Here is a 7750-nt window from a genome sequence, read left to right as displayed (position 1 = left end):
GCATCACCCCTAGCGACAGGCCCCGCCCATGGACGCCGCCCGGCACGGGAACGGCATCACCCCTAGCGACAGGCCCCGCCCATGGAGGCCGCCCGGCACGGGAACGGCATCACCCCTAGCGACAGGCCCCGCCCATGGAGATCGCCCGGCACGGGAACGGCACCACCCCTAGCGACAGGCCCCGCCCATGGAGATCGCCCGGCTTCGTTGCTCTTCCTGCGCCGGCGTGCACCGGCTGTGGCATCCTTGTTTCTATAAGGGTTGTTTTCTCTGTTCAGTGCTTTGCACGCTTTAAGCTCAAGACAGATGAGAAAATTCCCTACCCCTCATCCGGCTGCCTTTATGCCTTCTGTTTTTTTCCTCTCCCCTTTCCCAGGTGAATGTGGGAAGAGTGCTGGGCGGGGCACGGGGTACATGAGCCGCAGTCTCTATTTAGGGAGCTTATTCTGCTCTTGGGTTTATGTGGTGTTGGTGCTCTGCTTTGGATTCAGTCGATTGCAGATTTTGAGTTGCTTCAGCTATTTGGGTAGGTGTGTTTTCATTTTTAGAGAAGTAGAGGTGTTTGTTTGAAGTAAGAGTTTCAGAACCAATCAAGGTTCAGCAGCATATATAGTGGAAAGTATGCTTGTATGCAGGTTGGGTTTTTTTGGTTGTTTTTTTTTGTTTTTTTTTTCAGGTCAGTAATTTTGTATTGGGTGTTCAGGGATGGCAAGATGGTTTAATAGTTTGTTTTGTTGGTGGTTTTTTTGTTTGTTTGTTTGTTTTTTTTTTGCAAGTGCTTTGTATTTTCCTGGACTTACTGACTTTATTGTAGATGGAACCTTATTTTTTCACCAGTTTTGGTGCTTACTGTGCAAGTTGTTGACACCATCTCTTAATAGGACTGATGGTGAGATGATCTAGCAGGTGTTAAGGTGGCATCTTGTAAGCATCTGTATAATGGGTTTCAGCATTTTTCAAGAAAGCAGCAGGACATAAGGCATAGTGTCTTTCAGAGTATGGAACAGCTCATAGCCTTTCCCGATTGCTGATAGAGTACCATGTTTTCCCTAGAATCTTTGCAGCTTGTGGCAGGCCCCTCATAGATCATAAGCATCAGGACTTTGCTTATTTGGTGGGTCTGTAGCAGATCCCAGGGTCTGTGGGAAGACAGAAGATAGGAGGTGCTCGCAGAACACCAGGAACAGTTTGGAAGAGCAGCTCCCGAGGAGTGGCTGACACATGAGGTTCAGGGGAGCAAATACAGGGCAGGAGCTGTCAGGAAGAAGTGGGCTTCCTTCCCTGCCAGTTCAGGAGAAGAGAAGGGGTTTCTAAAGTTTTGGGACAGGGGATGGATGGGAAAGGGAGGTGGGTTCATCAGCCTTTCTCAGATTGGTTTTGCAGTTGGATTTGGATTTTGCTGAAGTCTGTTTTGGTTTTGTCTCTCCACAGGTGACGGAGGTACGACAAAGTCATGAGAGACACAGCATAAGCTGTCCAGGCCTCCGCATCACAACGTGGGGGTCTGAATGTCAGACAAGTCCCATCTCGGAAAGCATTAGGTACATTGACTTATACACGAAAATATACCCTCCAGAACTCTGAGGTCTCCACCGCCTCCCTGTGCACTTTGTGGCACCCCCAGTGCCTCCCTTCGCTCGCAGGCTTTATAGTGCAGTGTTATCTAATAGTAGCATTCTGTATGTAAGCAACTCGGGGCAGCCCAGTCTCCTGTCCCATATATATCAGTGCTCTCATGTGAGCATACTGTCTGCTGAGGGATTCTCCATGCTGCAGTTTCATGCATGCATGCAGAGTCATTTAGTAGTTACTTATCCATAAAGGAAGAGTCTGTCATTACACCAGCCATGGTCATTTGCTACCTGTACCTCTTTTGGCAGTTGGCCTCTCGGTCTCTGCCTATATTTGAGTCATCTGTCAGTAACTGTAATTTTTGTGTGTCAGTGGGTGGTTTGACTTATTCTTGCAGTTTACGTAATAGATCTGGGCTAAGCAGGACAGTCAAGTGAGGCATGACAGCAAAGGCAAGCGGATGGCATTGTGAGCCGGGGTGGTGGGGGTGAGGTCAATCGTTTGGGTTTTGTACTTTTGGGGTCTCTGTCTTGCCAGAGTGTGTAAGTCAGTCAAAGGGATTTGTTAGTCTGTTTTGCATGGTGGGCTCTCTCTTTTGGAAAGCAGTATGTAACATCTGTGTGCCTCTCTGCATTTTCTCAAGGCGGGCCTGGCATCAAAGGTTATGGTTCCTTGTAGTAAAGATAAGGGCTGGCGACCAGAAGATCACGCGCTGTACGGAAAGAGTTAAGGGTCGACCCTCCCTTGTCTCTGCCCCTTATAACATGACACGCCTACTGCTGGGAGTATAAAGCCCGGGTCAGCTGGAGATCTGGGGGGGGATAACCTTGATAAGTAACGAACGCTAACGAACGCTACAGTTCCTGAGTCATCAGAGAAGGACAGACTATACGAGTGGGTGCCTGACATAGATGCTGTTAAAGGGGTAGCAGCTGCCCAAGCATTCACACACCATTCAGGGAGTCGCACGCACACCACCTGAGACTTTAACTGCTTGGACCGGAGTCCCTTCGCAGCGGGCAGCTCCACTGAACTGACTGGTGCCCCTTTTTGACTCCTCGCTTGCACACACACACTCTCTCTCACCCTTGGGCTCTTTCTCTTCCCTCAGGCTCGACCCCAGGTTTCCCTGAAGCAGAGTCTCCTCCACGACGTACATCAGGCAAATTTGAGTGGTGCAGTGGTGAAGAGAAGCTCGAGCTGGGTGCCTCCGGAGGGGGACCCTGAACAAAGAAATCCCTGGGCAATTATATACCCTTACAGTTTAAGTTCCCCTCCCCTCATGTGACGGTATGGTCCAATAGCAATATTTCGGTCTGGGGTCTGCCAATGGTTGCGGCTACCTTACCTTTCCGGTTTGCATCAGTTTCAGGGCCTTCCTTCACATAGCGAGGTAGGAGTTCCGCATATGGTCATCGGATCTAGGTGAAAGTTCACAGCTTGCAGTCAAAGGCTTCAACAGGTCTTGGATTCTTATTTGAGCTAAAAAGTCACTTCTGCAACAGATGCTGACCCCGGAGGTATGGCACGGGAGGCGAGCGGAGCTCTGTTAGCCTGCTGGGGGAAAGGATGAGTCCGGGATGTGGCTATTGGGGTAGGGGAAAGAAGAGGGAAGGGTGTATACTTCTTACGGGTATTACCGTTTGTCTTTGTCTTGAACTCACTGATGTTGCTGCGTCAGCCTAGCAGGTCAGAGCGCAAAGCACGAATCGACAAGGTTAGTGGAGGGAAGAAGCCAGAATGGGGAAGTTCACTGTTGGCTAGGGTATTTGTCAGCATCTGTTTGACTTTGTATTATTGTTGCTGCAGATGCACAGTAGGGAGCTGGACACCGAAGGGATGAGGCAAGCGGAGCATTGTGAGAAGGTAGGTCGGCATGCAGCAGTGGAGGGAACGTGCCCCTGTTGGTGCCTATGTGACTAGTTAATGCTCTGTTTTGAAGGTGTAAAGCGACTCACAAAACTACATTCAAAGCAGAATGTCCGCCCCAAGCTTGTTGGGCGAGGTGGGCAATGAACACCAACCATAGCAGCAGTTATTTTTGACATGTAGAACTGTCTGTAAGCGGGCGACCGCTTCCAGGCACAATGGTCGCTTTATATTTCTAGTTTTCAAGGTGCCATGGGTGATGCTGGCCACAACATCTGGTGGTAGGCTAGGAGCAAGCAGAATGCCACGGCGCTTCTGAGGAGGGCGTCACTGCATTGACTGGTGTGATGCTGACTGACGGCACTCCATGTTTGCAGATGGGGAAGAGGATCCAGGTGATTGCAGCAACATCCTAGGTAGCTAATGTGGCCTTTGTAACAGATGGTTTCTGACCCCCAGCCCTCTGAAAGGCGCATTGAGGGGCTGACGCTATCTTTGTGCGTGTGGTCGGTTGGGTGGGGGAAGTGCAGGTGGGGCAGGCAGGGGTTTTAAAAGCAGCGTAGCGGAGAACGCAGTTTGAGATTGGGCATATCATCAGAGGAGTGAAGCAGCATTTTGATGAGCAGTCTGAGAAGATGAGGCGGTTGTCGGCCAAGTTGGCATCTGAGAGCAATATTTTTTTAATTCCTCTCTCTCCCTGCCCTTCAGCTCATCAAGGTTTTTTGGCACTTCTCAGTTTCTCTCTGTGCACCTCACTGTCCCCTTTTTAAAATCCTCCCTCTCTGCCCTGCGGCCCATCACTATTCTTTGTTTTTCTCCATCTCTCTCAGGCTGGTTCCCTGTCGCTTCCTCCTCTCTGGCCTGTAGCCCATCACTATTTTTTTTTCCACTGTGCCTCCCTTTCCCTGTTTTTCAATCCCTCTTCTCTGCCCTGTAGCCAATTGCTGTTGTATTGGGTTTACATGGCAAGGTTTTGTTAGCTGGGGTGGGGCAGGGGCTGCAGGGGCAGGTTCTGTGAGAAGACATCAGGAGTTGCCCCCATGTCGGGCACAGCCAGTTCCAGCTCCAAGACAGATCTGCCGCTGGTAAAAGCTGAGCCCATCAGCAATGCTGGTCGTGGCTCTGGGAGGGACATTTCAGAAGGGGTAAAAAATGCTGTGCAGAAGCTCTGATGGAGAAAACATGAACATGAAACAGCCCTGGAGACACTAAGGTCAGTGAAAAAGGAGGAGGAGGAAGTGCTCCAGGCACCGGAGAAGAGATTCCCCTGCAGGCTGTGGTGAAGGCCATGGTGAGGCAGGTCGTCCTCCTGCAGCCCATGGAGGTCCACGGTGGAGCAGACATGCACCTGCAGTCCATGGAGGACCCCACGCCGCAGCAGGTGGATGTGCCTGAAGGAAGCTGTGACCCCATGGAGAGCTTGTGCTGGAGCAGGCTCCTGGCAGCACCTGTGGCCCCGTGGAGAGGAGCCCGTGCTGGAGGAGAAGAGCATGAGGAGGAAGGAGCGGCAGAGACGACGCGTGACGGACCGACGTGACCCCCTGCTCTCTGTCCACCTGCATTGCTTGGGGGTAGGATGTAGAGAAGTCAGGAGTGAAGATGAGCCCAGGAAGAAAGAGCGGGATGTTTTTTAAATTTGTTTTTATTTCTTATTATCCTACTCTTGATTTTGATTGACAATAAATTGAATTAATTACCCCAAGTTGAGTCTGTTTTGCCTGTAACAGTAATTGGTGAGCAATCTCTTTGTCCTTATCTTGACCTACAAGCTTTTTTGTTGTATTTTCTCCCCCTGTCTTGCTGAGGAGGGGAAGTGATAGAGCAGCTTGGCGGGCACCTGGCAGCCAGCCAAGGTCAACCCACCACAGTTGCCTTCTATCAGGCTCCCTGTCCCTATTTTTCAATTCTTGCCTGTTTCTTGTACCCCATCACTTCTGAAACTTTCTTTCTACCTCTCCATCCCTATTTTTTAAATTCTTGCATATGTTTCTCAAACCCAGTTGCTTTTTAAATTTTCTTGTTACCTTTCCCTGTCTCTGTGTCCCTGACCTAACTTTAATTTCTTGCCAGTGTTTCTTGTACCCTGGCATTTTTCAAATTTTCTTCCTACTTCTCCCTGTATGCAGCTCCAGGTACTTATTTTTTAATTCTCATGTATGATTCATGTATCCTGTCGCTTGCAAAATTGTCTTTCTATCCATCTCCTTGTCTCTCATTCTTAGTTCTTCTCTCTCTGTCCTCTACCCTGTCACTTTTTACACTTTCTACATCTCCCTGTCCCTACTTGTTTGTTAGTTCTTGCCTATGTTTCTTGTACTGTGTTGCTTTTTGAGAATTTTCTTTCTATGTCTATCGGGCTGTTTCTGTTTTTTTATTTCTTGCCCATGTTTCTTTTCCCCTATTACTTTAGAATTTTCTCCTGTCCCTTGTCTTGTCTCTATCTTGTTGTCCTTCTGGTCCCTTCTGCCTCTCTCTCCTGCTCCCTGTCTCTCTTATTTATTCCTCCCTCTCTCTGTCCCCGTTTCCCTCCTGCAGTCTCTCTACACAGTTGTCCTGCTCCCTGTCCCTCTCTTGTTTGCAGCATCCCGTTTTCTGGCTCCCTATCCCACACCCCTATGTCCCTCTGTCCTTCCTCCTGCTTTTCTCTTCCCTCTTCTCCCTCTCTCCTGCTGCATTTGGGCATGGAGCCTTGCAGCCAACTCACCGCCAAGACTTCTTATGTGCATTAATGAGTAAACTTTTCCTGCCTCCTCTGTGCCCCTGGATGTGTTTGCAGACCCTGGGTGCAGAGCACATGGCTGTGGAGAGGTGCAGGGGAGGGGGTGATGTGCTGTGAGGCTTTGGCAATGACCCCTGTTCCTGATGGGCTCCAGCTGGGGCAGCCCCAGGTGTGGCCAGTGAGGCTGAGGATGGGGCTGGTCCAGCTGTGTGAAGGGGCTCTAGCTGTAAAGGGGGCTGCCTGGGCGTGCCTGCTTGAGGAAGCTGATGAAGGGGAATGGGCTGAGGTGGGAATCCAAGCAGGCAGGTGCCTCCAGCAAGAATGGCCGGTCCTTGTGGCGAGGAAGGATCCCTCCGAGCTGTCCCCGACAGAGCAGATATCAGCACACAGTGCTAGGAGCTCTGTGCCTCTGTTGGCTATGTGCGTGAGCCGCCATATATCGAGGAAGCCTTGCGAATGAGGAGCATCGAGGCATCCGCTGTGTGCTGCTGAATGGATGAGGGTCAGGCAGGTGGCACTGCAGAGGAGGAAAAGGCAGAGAGAAGTGTCAGGGCAGTGAAGGTCCCCTGCCAGCACCAGGAGCTGCGGTGAGTCACATGTCCTCTCCTCTGCATCCTGGCCCATCTCTGCCACCCTTCTCCAGATGTCTGCCTGCCTGCCTCCCTTCCTCTGTCTCCCTCTCTGCCCATCCACCTACCTGTATGGCTCCCCAAAACTTGTTATTCTTCTGTCAACTCTGCCCAGTACCCTGCTGCCTTTTAATTTTTTCCTGTGTCTCTAACTGGCTCCCTCTCCCTGTTTTGTAGTTTTTCTGCACTGCCTTGTACCCCATTACTTTTAAAACTTCATTTCTATATCTCCCCCCATCTATCTCCCTGACCCTATTTTTTTAATACCTCCCTCTGCTCTGTACCCCATCGCTTTTCAAACTTTCTTTCTATGCCTCCCTCTATTTGGCTCCATTTCCCTATTTTAAATTTCTTTTCGCTTTTTCCTTTACCTTGTCGGTTTTAAAATTTTCTTTATACATATGTGCCTCTCTTGCCAGCTCCCTGGCCTTATTTTTTTATTTCTCACCTGTGTGAATTGTACCCCATTGCTTTTTGAATTTTCTTTCTATTTCTCCCTCTATCTTCCACCCTATCCCTATTTTAAAATTCTTTCCTGTGTTTCCTGTACCCTGCCACTTTCTAATTTCTCTTTCTATGTATCCCCCCCATCTGTTGCCCTGTCATTATTTCTTAATGTTTTCCTATCTGTCCTGTACCCCGTTGCTTTTTAAGTTTTATTTCTATGTCTCCTACTGTGTCGCTCACTATCCCTATTTTTCAAATCCTCCCTTTAGCTGGGGAAGGGTCTGTCCAGGCATGGGAGGGAGCTGATGGAGGGGAACTCTCTGAGGAGGGAATCCAAGGGGGTCTTGCAGGTAGGTGCCACCAGCAAGGAATGGCCAGTGCCTGCAGTGAGGAAGCATCCCTCCAAGCTGTCCCTGACAGAGCGCACTACCAGCACGTGGTGCTGGGAGCTCAGTGCCTCCATCGGCTGCACAGGAGAGCCGCTGGGAAGCTTTGTGGTGGAGGAGCGTTGAGG

The 7750-nt window shown here is 50.1% G+C and overlaps 1 long non-coding RNA gene across 3 annotated transcripts; it reads left to right on the top strand.

Moving 5' to 3' along the window:
- The first annotated feature begins 250 nt into the window (after positions 1 to 250).
- On the top strand, positions 251 to 3104 carry LOC148053931 (uncharacterized). Of its 3 annotated transcripts, XR_015707777.1 has the most exons (4): positions 481 to 526; positions 1432 to 1541; positions 2684 to 2862; positions 2939 to 3104. It is a non-coding gene; the product is annotated as an uncharacterized LOC148053931 (long non-coding RNA). The 3 variants fall into 3 exon arrangements; XR_015707778.1 differs by lacking the exon at positions 481 to 526 and adding an exon at positions 251 to 376 and having other exon boundaries at positions 2684 to 3104; XR_015707776.1 differs by having other exon boundaries at positions 2684 to 3104.
- Positions 3105 to 7750: the final 4646 nt, after the last annotated feature.

The sequence above is a fragment of the Nipponia nippon genome, unplaced genomic scaffold (genome assembly GCF_047370975.1).
Source record: "Nipponia nippon isolate SJK-2023a ecotype South Korea unplaced genomic scaffold, ASM4737097v1 scaffold_35, whole genome shotgun sequence".
Taxonomy (NCBI): Eukaryota; Metazoa; Chordata; class Aves; order Pelecaniformes; family Threskiornithidae; genus Nipponia; species Nipponia nippon.
Note: the sequence above shows the minus strand (reverse complement) of the source record. Positions and strands in the feature narration are given on the sequence as shown.